Source organism: Musca autumnalis, unplaced genomic scaffold, assembly GCF_047663935.1.
Source record: "Musca autumnalis isolate F117 unplaced genomic scaffold, ASM4766393v1 scaffold_5, whole genome shotgun sequence".
Lineage (NCBI taxonomy): Eukaryota > Metazoa > Arthropoda > Insecta > Diptera > Muscidae > Musca > Musca autumnalis.
Genome location: NW_027412088.1, coordinates 154,988,076 through 155,005,993, shown reverse-complemented (window position 1 = coordinate 155,005,993; position 17,918 = coordinate 154,988,076). Strand labels below are relative to the sequence as shown.

The 17,918-nt window shown below is 35.9% G+C and overlaps 1 protein-coding gene across 8 annotated transcripts in view; it reads right to left on the bottom strand.

Moving 5' to 3' along the window:
- The window catches only part of LOC141387072 (uncharacterized), a 201,316-nt gene that overhangs the window by 140,700 nt on the left and 42,698 nt on the right, over positions 1-17,918 (bottom strand). For 2 of the 8 annotated variants that reach the window (XM_073956199.1, XM_073956202.1), the window contains exon 1: positions 15,801-15,883. The exons of 3 other annotated variants lie outside the window; for them this stretch is intronic. The gene's annotated coding sequence lies outside the window, so the exon portion shown is untranslated. Of the gene's footprint in view, positions 1-15,758; positions 15,884-17,918 lie in introns of those variants that run through there. 3 more of the 8 variants (XM_073956200.1, XM_073956208.1, XM_073956206.1) reach the window with 2 other exon arrangements.

Genomic DNA, 17,918 nt, shown 5'->3' with positions numbered 1-17,918 from the left:
GGGGCTGCACATAATGAGTGCAACCTCAACTATACAGTTCCAAAATTTATCCCAATTTTATTTCACAATTTTTCATCGTATGACTGCCATCTGTTTATAAAAGAACTCATTAAGTATATACCTAGGAAGAAAACCAATTTAATTCCTCAAAATAAAGAGCTATACATCTCCTTATCTCATATCATTGATATGGGAAATAATGAAACACTAGAATACAGATTTTTGGATAGTTATAGATTCATGGCGGCAAGTTTAGACACTCTAGCCAAAAATTTGAAAGATGACGACATGTTATCGGTAAGATCACACTTTCCTAACAATAATGAATTCTCGTTAATGAGGAGGAAGGGCATATTTTGTTATGAGTATTTAGATTCATTTCAAAAGCTCAATGAATCAACTCTTCCTCCCATAGAGGATTTCTATAGCAACCTAAATAATAAACATTGTGATAAAGACGATTATGAGCATGCTAAGAAAGTGTGGGAAAACTTTAATTGTCGATCATTGAAAGATTATATGGAATTATATTTAAAAACAGATGTGCTCCTACTGACTGACGTTTTTGAAAATTTTCGCAAGTCTTGCAAAAAGGATCACCAGCTCGATCCTTGTCAGTATTATACTGCGCCAGGGTTAGCTTTTGATGCGATGCTGAGACATACAAATGTATCGCTTGAGCTGATTAGGGATTTAGACATGTTTAATTTAATTAAAAAGGGTATACGGGGTGGTCTAACCCAATGCTCAAAAAGATATGCCAAAGCTAACAATAAATACATGAAGAATTTCGATAAGGATTTACCGTCAAACTTTTTATTATACCTAGATGCAAATAATTTATACGGTTGGGCAATGAAACAATTTCTTCCAATTTCAAATTTTAAATTTCTGGAGCCAGAAGAAATGATTACAGATGAAGAAGAAATAAAGAAGCTTCAACCAGATTCTGACATTGGATACATATATATAGTTGACTTGGACTATCCAAAAGAACTTCATGATAGTCATAATGATTTACCCTTTTGTGCACAAAATAAAAAGGTAGGGGGTTCTAAATATGAGAAGCTTATTGCTGATTTTGCTGCAAAGAGGGAGTATCCAATTCATTATATGGTTTTAAAGCAATGTCTTGAAAATGGACTTAAATTGAAAAAAGTTCATAGCGTTATTTCCTTCAAACAAGCTCAATGGCTTGAGCCATATATAGATAAAAACACAGCTAAAAGAAAAGAAGCAACCAATTCGTTTCTTAAAGATCTATATAAATTATATAATAATGCAGTATTTGGTAAAACGATGGAAAATGTTGACAAACGAAAAATTGTGAAATTAGTAACTGAGTGGGAAAGTGAAAGTCGATGCAAATTAGACGCCAGAAAATTAATTGCAAAGCCAAATTTTCATAGTATGTCGCAATTTGATAATGATCTTTGGGCAATACAAATGAATAGAGTAAATGTATTATATGATAAACCAATCTATCTAGGATTTTGTATTTTAGAATTAGCAAAGTGGAAAATGTATGATTTCCACTATAATTATATTAAGAAAAAATTCGGAAATCGGGCCACTTTATGCTATATGGATACAGATTCTTTCATTTATGATATTTTATCAGAAGATGTTTACGAAGAAATTAAACCTGATATAGATTTATACTTTGACACTTCCGATTATCCTGAAAATAATATTTACAACATACCACGGAAAAACAAAAAAGTAATCGGAATGATGAAAGACGAGAATTGTGGCAAAATAATGAGTCTTTTCGTGGGTTTAGGATCAAAAATGTATTCTTTTAGAACTGAAGAGGATGAAGAGGTAAAAAAGGCTAAAGGTGTAAAGAAGAGCGTCATATCAAAATATTCCATATATGATTATAAAGATTGTTTATTTAATGAAAGCACTACTAGTGACATAACACTTAATTTTAGATCTAAGATGCATCAAATATATACAAATATAATGCATAAAGTTGTCTTAAGTTCTAAAGATACTAAGAGAAAGATTATGCCAGATAAAGTACATACTTTAGCTTGGGACCATTATAGTATAGAATTAAATGATTTAAATAACGTGCCTGAATTGAATGATTTAATAAATTTACCTGATTTTGTAACAGATATGGATATTGATTTAGATTTAGATACATCACTCAGTACCGAAGATTTTAATAACTTACCCCCATTTTAAGGTATATTGTTATTGTAATACCTAAGAAAATACTTACATTATGAAAAAAGAACATCTAAATAAAACAAAACTTGTATATTGTTATATAATAAAGATGTGTTTTATTTCATTATTGAATTTGCATGATGCAAAGGTAAGTATACAAATACATACAAACTTATACTATTTTTCTGACAATTCCAGTCAATGGAACATACTCTACCAGACGATCATGGATAATTAAGCAGTATGCTGAGGTATTTTGAGGAATTGGTGTATTGGTTTCAAATTGAATTTTTAAATCGATGGGTCCATTCTTCACAGTTTCGTTTTGATTGCTGATGTCAATAACGGCAATGGGGTTGTCTTTAAAACTTGCATATGTGAGAAGTGGTTGTGGTTCCCTCATATAATAAGATTGTTGAAACTTGGCATACATGTCATAGAGTACTGCATAACGATTTTCTCCAAACTTTAGATTCAAATCATCATACGGATAAGTTTCAGAGTTCAAGTGAACTTTAATATTTTGAAGTTCACAGTGTTGTAGCTTGTTGTCTCTTTCAAATATCAAAGCAACGTATCGAGGTCTTTCGTGATTGGCAGATAATTTAACACTCCAGCTGTGTTGCCTTCCACCAGCAAAAGTTGGATTAAAGTAGCAATCCCAGCTGCGGAAAGCTATCGGTAAAGTTTTTCCATCCTTGATTGTTTTCAAGAAACTAATCTTTCTATAGTCTGATAAATGAATGTGTTGTACTTTCCAAACAATGTTTGTAATAGTGAGTTGAATTTCTTCGTTTTCAGCAGTTGAATAACATACATTTTTATCGTTGGCGCTTCTTAAGAGAATCAAGTCATGTTTACTATTGCAAATTACTTTATTAAAGTCCTCTGCAAAACCCAATAGACGATTCAAGGGAACACAAAAATTGAATGAGCTTGTATTTACGTCACCATCTGGATTCCAGCCTGCATTACTCATAACCTTGCTTTCAGATTCACTTAGAGAAATCCAGTTTTTAACTTTTGTTGTTGTACCCAGATAACGAGTACGATCAATTTCAATTCCATTTAGCTCATAGCGAATTTCATCAAACATGTAACCCACACAATTATTCCTCAGTTTAGCATTCTGTGAAACATCCCCCTTTGCATTTTTCAAATTTCCTTCAATGTATAGATAGCTCCCTGATGGTAGTATGTAAAGATCTTGATTTTGTATACTTATACGAATTTCATCGTTATTTTTAAATGATTGGATGTATGGAACATAGCTGTGGTAGTCTCTCTTTACAATATTCTCATCAGAGATTGGACGTTCATTAATATCGAGTATTTCAGACATTTCGTTTAACTTTTAATTTAATGAGTTTTAAAAATTCTTTATTTTCCTTGGTTAGGAGAGGTCTTGTCGGTCTGACACCTTGATGTTGAATGTGTTTTGGTGTTTGTTTATGGTTGTATTTATTGTAAATAATCATGGTTGTCTTGGTCTAATATGAATTCGTAGAGTAATTTCTTCTCCTCTAAAGTTTATCAAGCGTCCTTCTTGGTCTAATATAAGTATCTCCAGATGACTTATTTCTTTGACGTTCACCGGCAAATAAATGAGATTCATCGGTCTCTCAGCCAATTTATATCCTGGAGGGACATCAAGTGCAAATTCGTGTAGAATATGCGCAGGCGACCCATTCATGAATGATCCAGTAACAATGTTGCAATGTATTTGTATAGCATTGACCTTTAGAATGTTTACCGGAAGGTTTGAAGTATGCTTTTTACCTGGTTCTAAAATTTTTTCGGTAAAACCAAAGAGTTTTGCTATAGATTTCTCTTTATCAAAGTATATGGGATCATGAGAGGATAAGATCTCTATTTGTAGCGTATTATTGTTGGCTTTAATTTCAATTGATCTATTAATGTGGATTGCTCTATATTGTGTTTCCAAGTAGTGAGCAATATCTTGTAGTTCATATGAACCTATGGGTATCTTTATAATTTTGTCTCCGATATGGAAGAGATTGTTATCATTATCCACATTTGGTATGGAATTGTAGGATTGAAAATCAATTAAACAACACTCATAACTACCCTCTCCCAATTCAATAGGAGGTGAATAGTTTGAGTGTAAAATTGATGATTTACTCGTCAAAGTAAACGTTCTTGACATTGTCAGTTCCTTTCTAGTAATAAGTAAAAACAACAAATATGCATGTGTTTATATAGGTTTTTTTTTTTTTATTTATTAAAATACTAAAATATATAAATTTTACAATACATTTGTCTTATCTATCCAGGAATTATGCTTGTTTGAAAATCCCAGCCATTTAACAAAGACTTTATCACCCTTTGTTTTTAATATTTTTTCTACTAAGTACGTGTTGGGATATTTTGTGGGTAAAAGTTCTTCTTTATAGAAACATCCATGTATGGGATTTCCTTCGTAGTCTTCTAGTAAATAAGTAGCAGGGTTGGTTAATCTTATTCCTCTTATTTTAAATATTTCGGTAGTCCAATTTGGTGTATACCCCTTTTCAAATTGATGTTTATATTTGCTGATCCGTACATGATCACCCACACGGAGATTTTGCCTCTTAAAGATTTTTATGTGGTTATACACAGTTTTTAACAACATCTGCTCATTGGATGAATTTACTTGAATAGGTGCCATTTTTATTGTTCGATGACGTGTTTTGTTGTATTGATCAACCAAGTCTCTATAAATAACAATCCATTGATAATTTCCATTGTAGCTAAACTCCTTCCACATCATACCCTTTAAAGTTCTATTGAAGCGTTCAACAATTGAGGCTTTCAATACACTGTATGTAGAGTAGTGGTTTATTGAATGTTTCTGCATTAATTTTTTAAATTCCTTGTTGAAAAATTCTTTTCCATCGTCGGTTTGTAAATTCTTTGGAATTCTTCCATCTTTTAAAATTTTTTCAAATGCTCTATATACTTCCGTTGCTGTTTTTGTTTTAAGTGCTTCGCACCAGGCAAATTTCGAAAAGGTGTCGATAACAGTAAGCATAAATCTGTAGCCCTTGTTTGCTTTAGAATAGCTGCCCATTTCAACTAAATCAGCTTGCCAAAGATCATCGATGCCTTTTGTAATAACCCTTCGTCTTTTAAAATTTCTTCGTGCTTGAGAGTGGAGTTCGTTTACCAATCCTCGCTTTTCCATTATTCAAGTTTTGGGGGATATATTAGAGCAATTGAGTTGAATGGGGGTTGAGATAAGACTTTAAAAATTTCCTTATGTGATTGTTTGAGATGGGATATTTCTTCTCTTAGTTGAGTACACTCCCGAATAATATTTTGGTTTAATACTTCTTGTATGTGCTTGATTTGTGAATATATGTATGCTTGGTTGACTGCATCCGTTCCTTCTGTTGGGGGTGCAACGTTCCTAACTTTTTTATTTTGCACGTCAAGGTTGTTATCTTCGTCAATATTAATTCCCAGTATTCTCGAAACATTGTCTCTTACTTCTATTGAGTGGGTTTTTGGATTATAATGATGACCAAACTTGTCAACAGTCATAGGTTGTTTGTTTCCTTTAAAGTTTACTTAATATATTATGTTGCCTTCTCGCAGTTCTTCGATAATCGAAACAATCTCATTAGTATGATTATTGTTTCCGGCTTGTTGTGATGCCATCAACAGCTTTAATCGTTCTACCAACTCGTTGGGATCGTCCCAGTATATATAGTTGGGTTTACTAGGATTTAGTGTCATTAAGCCTTTGCCACTGTGAGTATTCCCCATTAACTTTTTAATTATCCGCTTATATTTTTGTCCTTTATTCCCCTTGATTCTACCATTAGGGTCATAGTTTATTTTAAATGCATTTGAGTCCAACAAGATTGTTTTATATATGTCGAGTTCTGTAGGATCATATTTTTTGGGGTTTTGATAAAATAACAGTTCAAATAGGCCTGGTGTAAATGCCCAATTTTTATTTCCAATCGTAATCTTTTCATTACTGATTTTCAGTGGTTTATCTCCAAACATCCATTCACCATTTTCATCTTTATGCGGTCCATATACTATATCTAGTTTTTTATTTTTCTTCAAGAGTGTTAGACTAATTGGATCGTCTTCATCATCCTCATTTTCTGAATAAAATGTGTCATCATTTGAGGTATTGTAAGTATCATCATTTTGTGAATAATCTCCATTATCCTCTTTCCCCTCCAATATACTTGGCTCAAGCTTAATCTCCGGTTTATATTTTTTAAAGGGTGTACTCGCAACAAAAGATTCTCTAAATGAATCCATATTCTCCTTCTTGGGTGCAATCATTTTGCTTGCATTCTCAGTTGAAAGCTTTAGTAGTTTGTTTATGGGTTCTGTTAATGGTTTAAAAGTATTTGTCAATTCAGTAGTTTTAGCATCTTCGCCCATTTTAATGCTTTGAAATTTTCTTTTCAAAACATTTTTGGACTTTACAAGTCGTTTCAACATTTCCTCCTCCATGGTTGCAGGTGTACTAATGTAAATATACTATATGACATCTTTTAAATAATATTATGGTTGAATAAATGTATGAAAGCCTTTCCGATATCTCCCAGAGTGAATTTCATCATCTTTAGAAATCGTCAGAAATCCATACTTTTCTTTCCAGCATTCATGACACATGTCTTTGAAGATATCAAAACTCATGTCACATCCTACATGATCGTTGTATATGTGTCTTAAATTCAGATCGTCTTGTTTAAACATGATTATCATATTGGCATTATCACGCAACAAATGCTTTGGGATACGGGTGTATGTTTGACATAAGTAAAATGAGTCAACGCTCTTATGTCGACCCATACTAAAATAGTTTTTAATATTGTTCTGTTTATCACATGATACATCGTCAAAAATCATGATTGAGTTTGGTTTTATTTCATCTGGTTGTATAACATCATCATTGTTGATGAATGTAAACAATCCCATCCCTTTTACAGAGGAAATCAGTTTCTTTAGGTACTCATATTTAGGTTGATATAGCGATTTTGAATAAATGTAAACATTTTCAAATTTTAATCCATTTGGGCTTTCAATCAAACTAAGCATAACATTCGTCTTTCCACAGTTTGATGGACCCACTATTAATGCTCGTATAGTATTGGGTAACAAAGTACTATGTCGAGGGGTTTTCCTTTGTATAAAGTCCCCATTTCGTACTGTAATTTTAGCTTGTTGCTCAACTAATCTCATGTTTACAACTAATGATTAGTATAAGAAGACATGACTATTTATAATATATTAAACCAATTTACATATATCTTTTGTTTAGAACCTGTAAAAGTATAAAATGATTGTTTACAACGCAAAACGATTTATTAGAAAGAAAGCCGTTAAAGGAGGAGGACTTGTAAATAAGTTGATCAACTCTCTTCCAGTCGAACTTCATCTACCAGGTTACCAATTTTGTGGACCAGGTACAAAGCTAAGAAAACGCATACAAAGAGGAGATCAAGGCGTTAATCCACTGGATGCTGCTTGTAGAGTACACGATATTGCCTATTCGCAGAATAAAGATATTGAACAACGTCATATTGCTGATCGTGAACTAACTGAACGAGCTTGGGAACGAGTAAAATCAAAGGATAGTAGCATTGGAGAAAAAATAAACGCATATCTTGTAACTAATATAATGAAGGCTAAGACTAAGCTTGGCATGGGGTTGGGAACCAAAAAACCCAAACAATTGATAGGACAACAAATTTTTAAAAATGCTGTAAAGAATGCTACGAATACACTTAAAAGCGTTAAACCAACTGATATTAATGCTGCCATAAAAATAGCAAGGAAAGAAATACAAAAGACATTCCGAGGAAAAAAGTCAAAGGTGGTCATACCAAGAATAATAAGGGTACCCAAAAGGGGAGGATTTCTTCCTCTCATACCTATTCTAACTGGTTTGGGAGCGTTGGGTGCATTAGCTTCGGGCAGTTCAGCGATAACCAATGCTGTTTTGAATGCTAAAAAAGCCAAACAAGAGTTGCAAGAGCAAACCAGACATAACAAAACCATAGAAGCTATAGCTATGGGTAAAGGTCTCTATCTTAAACCATACAAAAAAGGCTATGGAATTTATGTTGATGAAAATGAGAATTCAAAAAACTAATAAAACAGCTGCCCAAAGGTCCACTTGCCGATACACATATAAATACCTTTGGAAAAAAATACATACCTCACTTTAGAGGTGTTTATATGCGAGATAAACTACCTAAAAAACCGTATCGAAAAGAATGTGGTATCATAAATTTAGATATTGACAGTGGTCCAGGTACCCATTGGGTAGCATATTATAAAAATAACAATATCATCGACTATTACGATAGTTTTGGGAACCTTCAACCTCCATTAGAAGTTTTACATTACTTGGGACCAGCTACAACATATAATTATAAAAGAGATCAACGATTTAATACATACAACTGCGGCCATCTTTGTTTAAAGTTTTTAATGGAAGTGAGCAAGATTTTATAAATAAAATACACCAACAACAAAAGTATTCTCTACAGTCTAATTCAACTAATCCAAGATGTCGTATCTAATCCAAAGATCGGATGTAGCATTTGCCGACTTTCAATATTGTCATGGAAATGATAAAAATATTTTCATGAAGGAACTCTCATTTATGTGTGGAACTTCTGTTATTCCGAATCATTTTTTGTTTCGACCACCTTATAGTGCAAATGAGCTTGATGGAGAAGCACTCAGAACAATCAACTACACCAAAGCACATGTGAATGGATTAGACTGGACCGATGGAGAAATCTGCTACAATGATATCGAGGATGTTCTCTCACCATTAAACAACTATCAATACGTTTTTGTAAATGGGAAAGAAAAGAAATGCTTTTTGGAAAACTATCTTCAAACTAATATTGTTAATTTAGAAAGTAATATGAATCTTAGAACTCGTCAAGATTATTTCACCAACTGTCCAATTCATTTAGATTCTAAGTATAAATGTGCTGTTAATAATGTATTTAAGATATTTGTATTCATTGAACAGAAATGGTATTATATTCGTGATATAATTCAAGATGGATTATAAAACCCAAAATTAAATAAATAAAGTAAAATAAAAGCAAAACAGATTTGTGTGTTTTTTTTTATTTGTTTAAAATTTTATTCAGAGAAGTACAGACAATGAATGTGAACAATAATAAGAATATTGTTGAAAACTTATTTACTCTACTGGTTCCGCAAACATCTGGACCAATTTCAGGAAGGATACGATCTAAAATGTCTGGGTTGATGGGAATATTGTTCGTAACACGTCTTCTCATCAAGGGACAACTGTATGACCATCGTAAATGTTCTTCCGTCGGATCATCAGTTTGTTCCCAACGATGAATATCAACTTTACAAAAATGGCATCTAGTCAAATCTCCTATCCCAGTATAATAAAGTCCCACTGCAGCCATTTTCTTTGTATCTGGATACGATAACGGCCAACGATCAAACGTTTTTAAGCGATGATTTTCCCTATTAAGCGCAGGCATCTTTCTATCTAAAGATATAATTTCAAACTGAAACCTATATCCCTCCAAATTTAAATAAAAAGACTTGAACATTTTTAGTTTATTAAAGTTCTTTATTTGTTAATTTCTTTTTGCTTAATACGCTGGATAATAAAATGTTGGAATTTCCAATTGTTTTAATTCTAATTTATATACATCTGTTCCGCTACCATCTTTCAAGGTTGATTTTATAACGGCATATCCTCCACCAGCCAATTGCCTTATATGTTCGTCTCCTAGTGAGAGAAATCTTGTTGGCAAGTATAGAATAGAGTCATTTATCCGCAATACAATTCTCTCCCCGTATTTTGTTTTGGCCTTGAATGCACCAGTTATGATGTAATCCTTATTGTCCTCCATATCCTTCAAAGGAATTATTGATTTGATGTTGAAGGAATTGAAGAAGCTAATTAGGTCTCGGCTCGCCATGTTTTCACTTGTAATTTAACTTTAATACTGTGATTCCTAATTAAAATTATTTGCTTTTTATACTAAAATTGTAGTGTGATTAACATTAATTTTGCAATATTATGAAATTCATTAAGCATACATATGTTAAGCCAACTAAAAGTTCTTGTCGATTTCTTATTTGTAAAGATTGATTTCTTTTTTTCGCTATTCCCCTTTCCCCCTTCACTCTCCTAAAATAAGTCTATCGTCACTTTCCATACACAGACGTAAAGAAATCAAAGTCATAATCTAAACATATTCCTTTTCAAGGTCAATATCACCACAAACATACATACATCTATACATACATATAGGGTTTAAAGAACCAGACGTGGTGTCGTCTTTAAAAAAATTCAATAACCCAGCTTCATAACATTTAATCAAAACAAATCCGATATTGTATAATGCTGAATGTAGGTTTAATGCAAACATACACAGCATAAATTTAAAGGAAGCTCAATAACATACATACAAACGCTATGCCTCAACAATGGTCATCGATTTCTCATTTGTACACATTGGTTCCCCTTTCCCCCTTAACTCTCTCAATCATATTTGCATACATATCCAAATCCATTGCAAAGATCAATTTGAAGCAACCAAAAATTCAATCCACCCTTCAATTCAATATTAAAGATTTTGTCGCCTTCATCGAATAATAATAAACAAATCGAAAAGATCGATCGAATTCATATTCAAACACACAGCAAATACTCAGTACCCTTGTTCTCTGACTTAAAGTAAAGCAAAAGAACCAAACGACATACACACAAACATATAAAGAAGCTATCGTGGCTGCTGATCCAATGCTAAACAAAAGGAACCAAACGACATACACACAAACATACAATAAAGCTATCGTGGCTGCTGATCCAATGCAAAGCAAAAGGAACCAAACGACATACACACAAACATACAATAAACACAATGCCTCAACAATGGTCAATGCTTCATAATTAGATCAATCAACAGACAGACGGACAAACGAGACCACCCACATTGATCATGGACACGATTCAACATGCTTACGGACAGACGGACGGACAAACGAAGCCACCCACGTTGATCATGGAACGATTCCCCCCCCAGCATAAGAAATTCCAAGAATTTCCCACGGTCACTCCATTTGTTTACTTAAGATATGTAATATGATACTTTTAATTACTATATGACTTGTAATTTGAGTTTTTTAATTGGTTTTGAATCCTTTCCTATATTCTACTATTATTAATCCTATTATCGATATTTAAAAAACATTTTAATAATTTGCCATTTTAATTCCATATTTTTTGCCATGACTAGCCGTTAAATTCTCTCTAAACGTTTTATGCCCTTCTTTGGTAATATTACACTGGCCGTAAAAACAACGTTTATGGTAAATGTCAATTAACGAACATACAAAGTTACATATAACCTTTATAAGGTATAAATTAGGTTTTAAACCTTTAACCAACACTGCTGGCAACAACAATAACAACGACAACAATGAATCAGTTAGTGTTATATGTGACGCATTTACTGGCTGCAATCGACGATCGACCGACCGTCTGGAAAACTTTTAGTTTTATGGAAATGGGAAAACTTGTTTTGTCAGAAATGTTTCCATAATATTGTGTAAATGAGTGGTTACACCATTTCCAAATCTAATTTAATGACTTGAAAAGCAACAATAACAGGAGCGATGGGCCTAAATGTCATGTGAACAGATTTGCAAATTTTAAAAATAAATTGGAAGCTTTAGCGTACATTCTTTGACATTTGTGGGGTATGTATCACAAACAGTGGGCCTAATTATTCCACTTACAGACCTAATCAACACAGTATATTGAGGTCTTTTGGAACATTCGGTATTTATCAAGAGAGGTGTGGAGAATAAAATTGTAGGGTTGTTACAAAGACCACGAATACTACTTTAATGCGAGAAGGACTGTATGCAGGAGTGGTTCGGAATTTTGAAGGTCCACATTTCAGGAAGTATTGGCTTCCACTAGCAAAAAAACGTATAATGTTCTAGTTATGATCACAACGACTATTAAAATTTCAACACTATCCGAGAAGTGTACCTAAAGGAATCGTGTACCTAAAGGATCGTGCTCATCAGTCATTTTATTTTGTGCCGGCAAGGGTTTTAGTGCTTTTTGGCCTATTATTTTAGGAAAATTGTACCATTGTAATAAGCCCCACTAAGACAACCTGATCTATAAAATTTTAAAACGATCCGTGACATATCCTTAGACTGCACTTTTGTGAAAAATGTTGAAGTTTTGTGTAGGAAATACCGGCAGGAGTGAATTAATAAAGTCCGTATTCGAACTAAGTCTGTATGGAAGAAATATTACGAGGTGAAAAGTTTGGACCAAATCGGTTATTCCCTTTAGGAGTTATCGTACGCTGGAGTTGTTCTGCTCAAGTACAGAGACTCCCTTATGGTCGTCTATAAAGACTCCCTTCTGCTCGTCTATGAAGACCCCCTTATGGTCGTCTATGAAGACCCCCTTATGGTCGTCTATAAAGACTCCCTTCAGCTCATCTATAAAGACTAGCTTCTGCTCGTCTTTAAAGATTAGCTTCTGTTCGTCTATAACGACTCGCTTCCGCTCGTCTATAACGACTCGCTTCTGCTCGTCTATAACGACTCGCTTCTGCTCGTCTATAACGACTCGCTTCTGCTCGTCTATAACGACTCGCTTCTGCTCGTCTATAACGACTCGCTTCTGATCGTCTATAAAGACTCGCTTCTGCTCGTCTGTAAAGACTCGCTTCTGTTCGCCTATAAAGACTCGCTTCTGCTCGTCTATAAAGACTCGCTTCTGCTCGTCTAAAACGACTTGCTTCTGCTCGTCTATAACGACTCGCTTCCGCTCGTCTATAACGACTTGCTTCTGCTCGTCTATAACGACTTGCTTCTGCTCGTCTATAACGACTCGCTTCTGCTCGTCTATAAAGACTCGCTTCTGCTCGTCTGTAAAGACTCGCTTCTGTTCGTCTATAAAGACTCACTTCTGCTCGTCTATAAAGACTCGCTTCTGCTCGTCTATAACGACTCGCTTCTGCTCGTCTATAAAGACTCGCTTCTGCTCGTCTATAACGACTTGCTTCTGCTCGTCTATAACGACTCGCTTCCGCTCGTCTATAACGACTCGCTTCTGCTCGTCTATAACGACTCGCTTCTGCTCGTCTATAACGACTTGCTTCTGCTCGTCTATAACGACTCGCTTCCGCTCGTCTATAACGACTCGCTTCTGCTCGTCTATAACGACTCGCTTCTGCTCGTCTATAAAGACTCGCTTCTGCTCGTCTATAAAGACTCGCTTCTGTTCGTCTATAAAGACTCGCTTCTGCTCGTCTGTAAAGACTCGCTTCTGCTTGTCTGTAAAGACTCGCTTCTGCTTGTCTATAAAGACTCGCTTCTGCTTGTCTATAAAGACTCGCTTCTGCTCGTCTATAAAGACTCGCTTCTGCTCGTCTATAACGACTTGCTTCTGCTCGTCTATAAAGACTCGCTTCTGTTCGTCTATAAAGACTCGCTTCTGCTAGTCTATAAAGACTCGCTTCTGCTCGTCTACAACGACTTGCTTCTGCTCGTCTATAACGACTCGCTTCCGCTCGTCTATAACGACTTGCTTCTGCTCGTCTATAACGACTTGCTTCTGCTAGTCTATAACGACTCGCTTCCGCTCGTCTATAACGACTCGCTTCCGCTCGTCTATAACGACTCGCTTCTGCTCGTCTATAACGACTCGCTTCTGCTCGTCTATAACGACTCGCTTCTGCTCGTCTATAACGACTCGCTTCTGTTCGTCTATAAAGACTCGCTTCTGCTCGTCTGTAAAGACTCGCTTCTGCTCGTCTGTAAAGACTCGCTTCTGCTTGTCTGTAAAGACTCGCTTCTGCTTGTCTATAAAGACTCGCTTCTGCTTGTCTATAAAGACTCGCTTCTGCTTGTCTATAAAGACTCGCTTCTGCTCGTCTATAAAGACTCGCTTCTGCTCGTCTATAACGACTTGCTTCTGCTCGTCTATAACGACTCGCTCTTGCTCGTCAATAACGACTCGCTTCTGCTCGTCTATAACGACTCGCTTCTGCTCGTCTATAAAGACTCCCTTCTGCTCGTCTATAGTGACTACCATCGGCTCGTCTATAACAAATCCATTCTGCTCGTCCATAAAGGCTCTCTTCTGCTCGTCTATAAAGACTCCCTTCTGCACATCTATAAAGATTCCCTTCGGCTAGTCTATAAAGACTCGCTTCTGCTCGTCTATAACGACCCGCTTCTGCTCGTCTATAAAGGCTCTCTTCTGCTCGTCTATAAAGACTCTCGTCTGCTTGTCTATAAAGAGACCCATCTGCTCGTCTATAAAGACTACCATCTGCTAGTCCATAAAAACTTCTTCTGCTCCTCTATGAAGACTCCCATCTGCTCGTCTATAAAGACTCCCATCTGCTCGTCTATAAAGACTCCCATCTGCTCGTCTATAAAGACTCCCATCTTCTCGTCTCTAAAAACCCCCATCTATTCATCAATAAAGACTCCCATCTGCTCGTCTATAAAGACTGGCTCCTGCTCGTATATTAAGACTCCCTTCTGTGCGTCTGTAAAGACTCCCTTCTGCTCGTCTATGAAGACATTCTTCGGCTTGTCGATAAAGACCGCCTCTGTTCTTATATAAAGACTCCCTTCTGCTCATCCATAAAAGCTGCCTTCTGCTCGCTTAAACAGACTCCTTATGGTCCGTCTATAATGACTTCCTTCGCTTGTCTATGAAATCTCTCTTCTGCTCGTCTATAAAGACCACCTCTGCTCGTCTATAAAGACTCCCTTCTGCTCGTCTATAAAGACTCTCTTTTGCTCGTCTATAAAGACCACCTCTGCTCGTCTCTACAGACTCCCATCTTCTAGCCTATAAAGACTCCCTTCTACTCGTCTGTAAAGACTCCCTTCTGCTCATCTATAAAGACTTCCTTCTTCACGTCATGCTTCCCTCTACTAGCCTATAAAAAGTCCGTTCTGCTCGTTCATAAAGACACCTTTCCGCTCTTTTAAAAAGACCCCTTTCTAGTCGTCTTTTTCCTGCTCTCTGTTTTAATTTTCTTTTGCATATTCCTCCCGATTTTTTTTTTTTTCAACCCATGACTAAGTCACCAAATCTGCGCAAATATTTAAATAAGCAACCAACAACCTAAGTCACATATTTTCTGATTAGAATTTTAAATTTTGCAATTGGAACTAATCATCAAACTGATTTATTGACTGTGCGACTATTGTTCGTTCGGTTATTGGCAGGCAGGCCTTTTAGATGGCGGACGATATGTTTGTTCACTTCAATTTGGTCATAAATCAAGGTTGGGGTTGGGTTGAGTAGAACAAAAACAACATACAATTAAAACATACTCGTAATTGTAATTTTCGCAAACTATGACCATTATTGGCAGGCAGGCATTGCTGGCCAGTATTTCGAATTTATTCATTTGCTCGCTTTTTCAAAACGTTTAATGCGTTTTTGCTCGTTTTTTTTTAACTAACCAACATTTTCTATTGACTTTCGAAATGATTTCATTTTTGGAAAATTTAATTAAATATCAACTCAAACTCACAAACAGACGACATCGACGATGACAACAATAACAAATACGTACAAATCGCTAGCGGAATAATGACCGGTCTTTCGGTTTCGTTCTAGAGTAATGATCACACGCGTTTTATTGTAAAATCGAGACTAATTGCTTGAAAAGAAAATAAATAAATTTGGAGCTTTAGATTTCGGTTTGGTTTCATGTTGATCACAGACAGACCAAAGAAGAGAAGCAATGAGATCGTTTCTTTTGTCATATTTGAGCTTCTCACATGCAGTCACGTCTTATTACTGGCATTCATTTCATTTTTCTTGAATCGAACTTGCCTCTCGTAATTGTCGACTAGTAGGTCTTATGTTAGTCTCGTTGACGGCCGGCTGCGGCTGCTGGCAAGTAGACAATTTACAACACCCCCTCAAGACACACACACAAGACTACCGATTTATTTCACACAGTCACAATGTCTAGTTTGGTGAAAATGGAGACTTAAATTGTAGACTGTGGAACCAATTCATTTTGTAACAGATAGGCCACAGTTAGATGATGTTAATAATATTAAGGGATGGACCTCAATCTGCCATGAACCGATTTCTAATTTAAATTAAAAAAAGTTAAAAATAAAAACTAAATAGACAGACCCAATCTACTTATGCTTAGGTCAGATGGACTGTCACATGCAACAGCATTCAGAGATAGAAATTTGACCATACATAAGACATTGAGTGATAGTCTGACCTAAGGATTATCTTGAGAATACCAATTCGGGCCGGGTTTCTGGAACATTCGGGTCCTTATCGAGATAAGTATGGAGAATAAAAGACCACAAAGACTACAAAAAAATAGTGCGAGGCATGTACGAAGGAGTGACTCTAAATATTTCGGGGTCCATATCCCCCTTCCCCTAGCTTCCCCTAGCAAAATAAAAATACATATAATACGGTATTCATAATCACAACGACTACCTGCTATTAAAATTTCAACACGATCCGAGGAGTGGCCTTACACTAGATTAAAGGGCAAAATTGTGGAGTTTTTGCGGAAAGGTACCTAAAGACCAAATTGGAATTTGATCTAATTTTGAGACTCATTCCTATCGATAGTTATCGTGTAAGCCAGCCATTTTAGTTGATCCCCGCTTTCTAGAGCTTGTGTGTCATTTTGTTGGGCAGCATTGTCGTGTCCACAAAAAATGTTAAACTATTGTGAGGGAAAGAGCTGCCCGATATAGCCCATCTTTAGACTTGCATTAAGTTTAAGAGAAATATTACAATGTGCAAAGGTTGGACCAATGTTAGATACTCCTTCCGATATTCATAGTGCTGAAAAAGCCATTTTAATTGGTCACGGGAAGCCTGGACTTGCCGCAAGAAACATTATGCCACTGTAAATTCGACCACAAGGAGTACCTTGGGTAACAACTTCAAAACTATTCTCAAACAGCCCCTAAACTGTACTTAAGAGAAAATGTTTGGCTTTTTGAGGGAGGTATCCGGAGGTCTTGTCCAGTTTTTGTTGTAGCAACGCAAATATGTTCGTTCCTATAGTTTTTCTGTCATCTGGTTATAGGTCCTGTGTGGCCAGATTCAAAAAAGCTGTGAACTGGACTGGCCCAATACGAATTTAGACGTCTGTATTGTCCGGATCTAAACTGGTCTAATACAACTCGTGTTTGCCTTGGCAGCTGGCGTTCCCCTGGGTGGGGGTGGTCTCCGCGTACGGTATTCACTCTGTATCTTTGTACTGCTGCGCAACTGCATCAGTCTGATTGTTATTCGCTTGTACTTTTGGGTTTTCTCTTGTACTTTTGGGCCTCTCTTCAGATCATACAGATCTCTCCTGTCATCGCTTCTGGCAACAGGAGAGAGATCGGCCTGTACGATTTCAGCATAGTATGGGTGGACACATGTCAAATACTCATGAGGACACATGTCAAATCCTCAACTCCGGTTTCATCCTGTTATTTAAGCATTACCATTGGAATTCGGTGTGGACCCACGCTTTGAATAACTTCGCGTTTCGGATGATGTCTGCAACATCGTACCACCACAATGGTACCTCCTCAGCTGGAGGGCTCTTCTACGGCGTAGCACACTCCTCTTCCTTCCATCAATCTCGGGGTGATAGGACTCCCATTTCGATAGGACTTGAAAAAATATATGAAAACTGTCTTTTTCGGAGCTT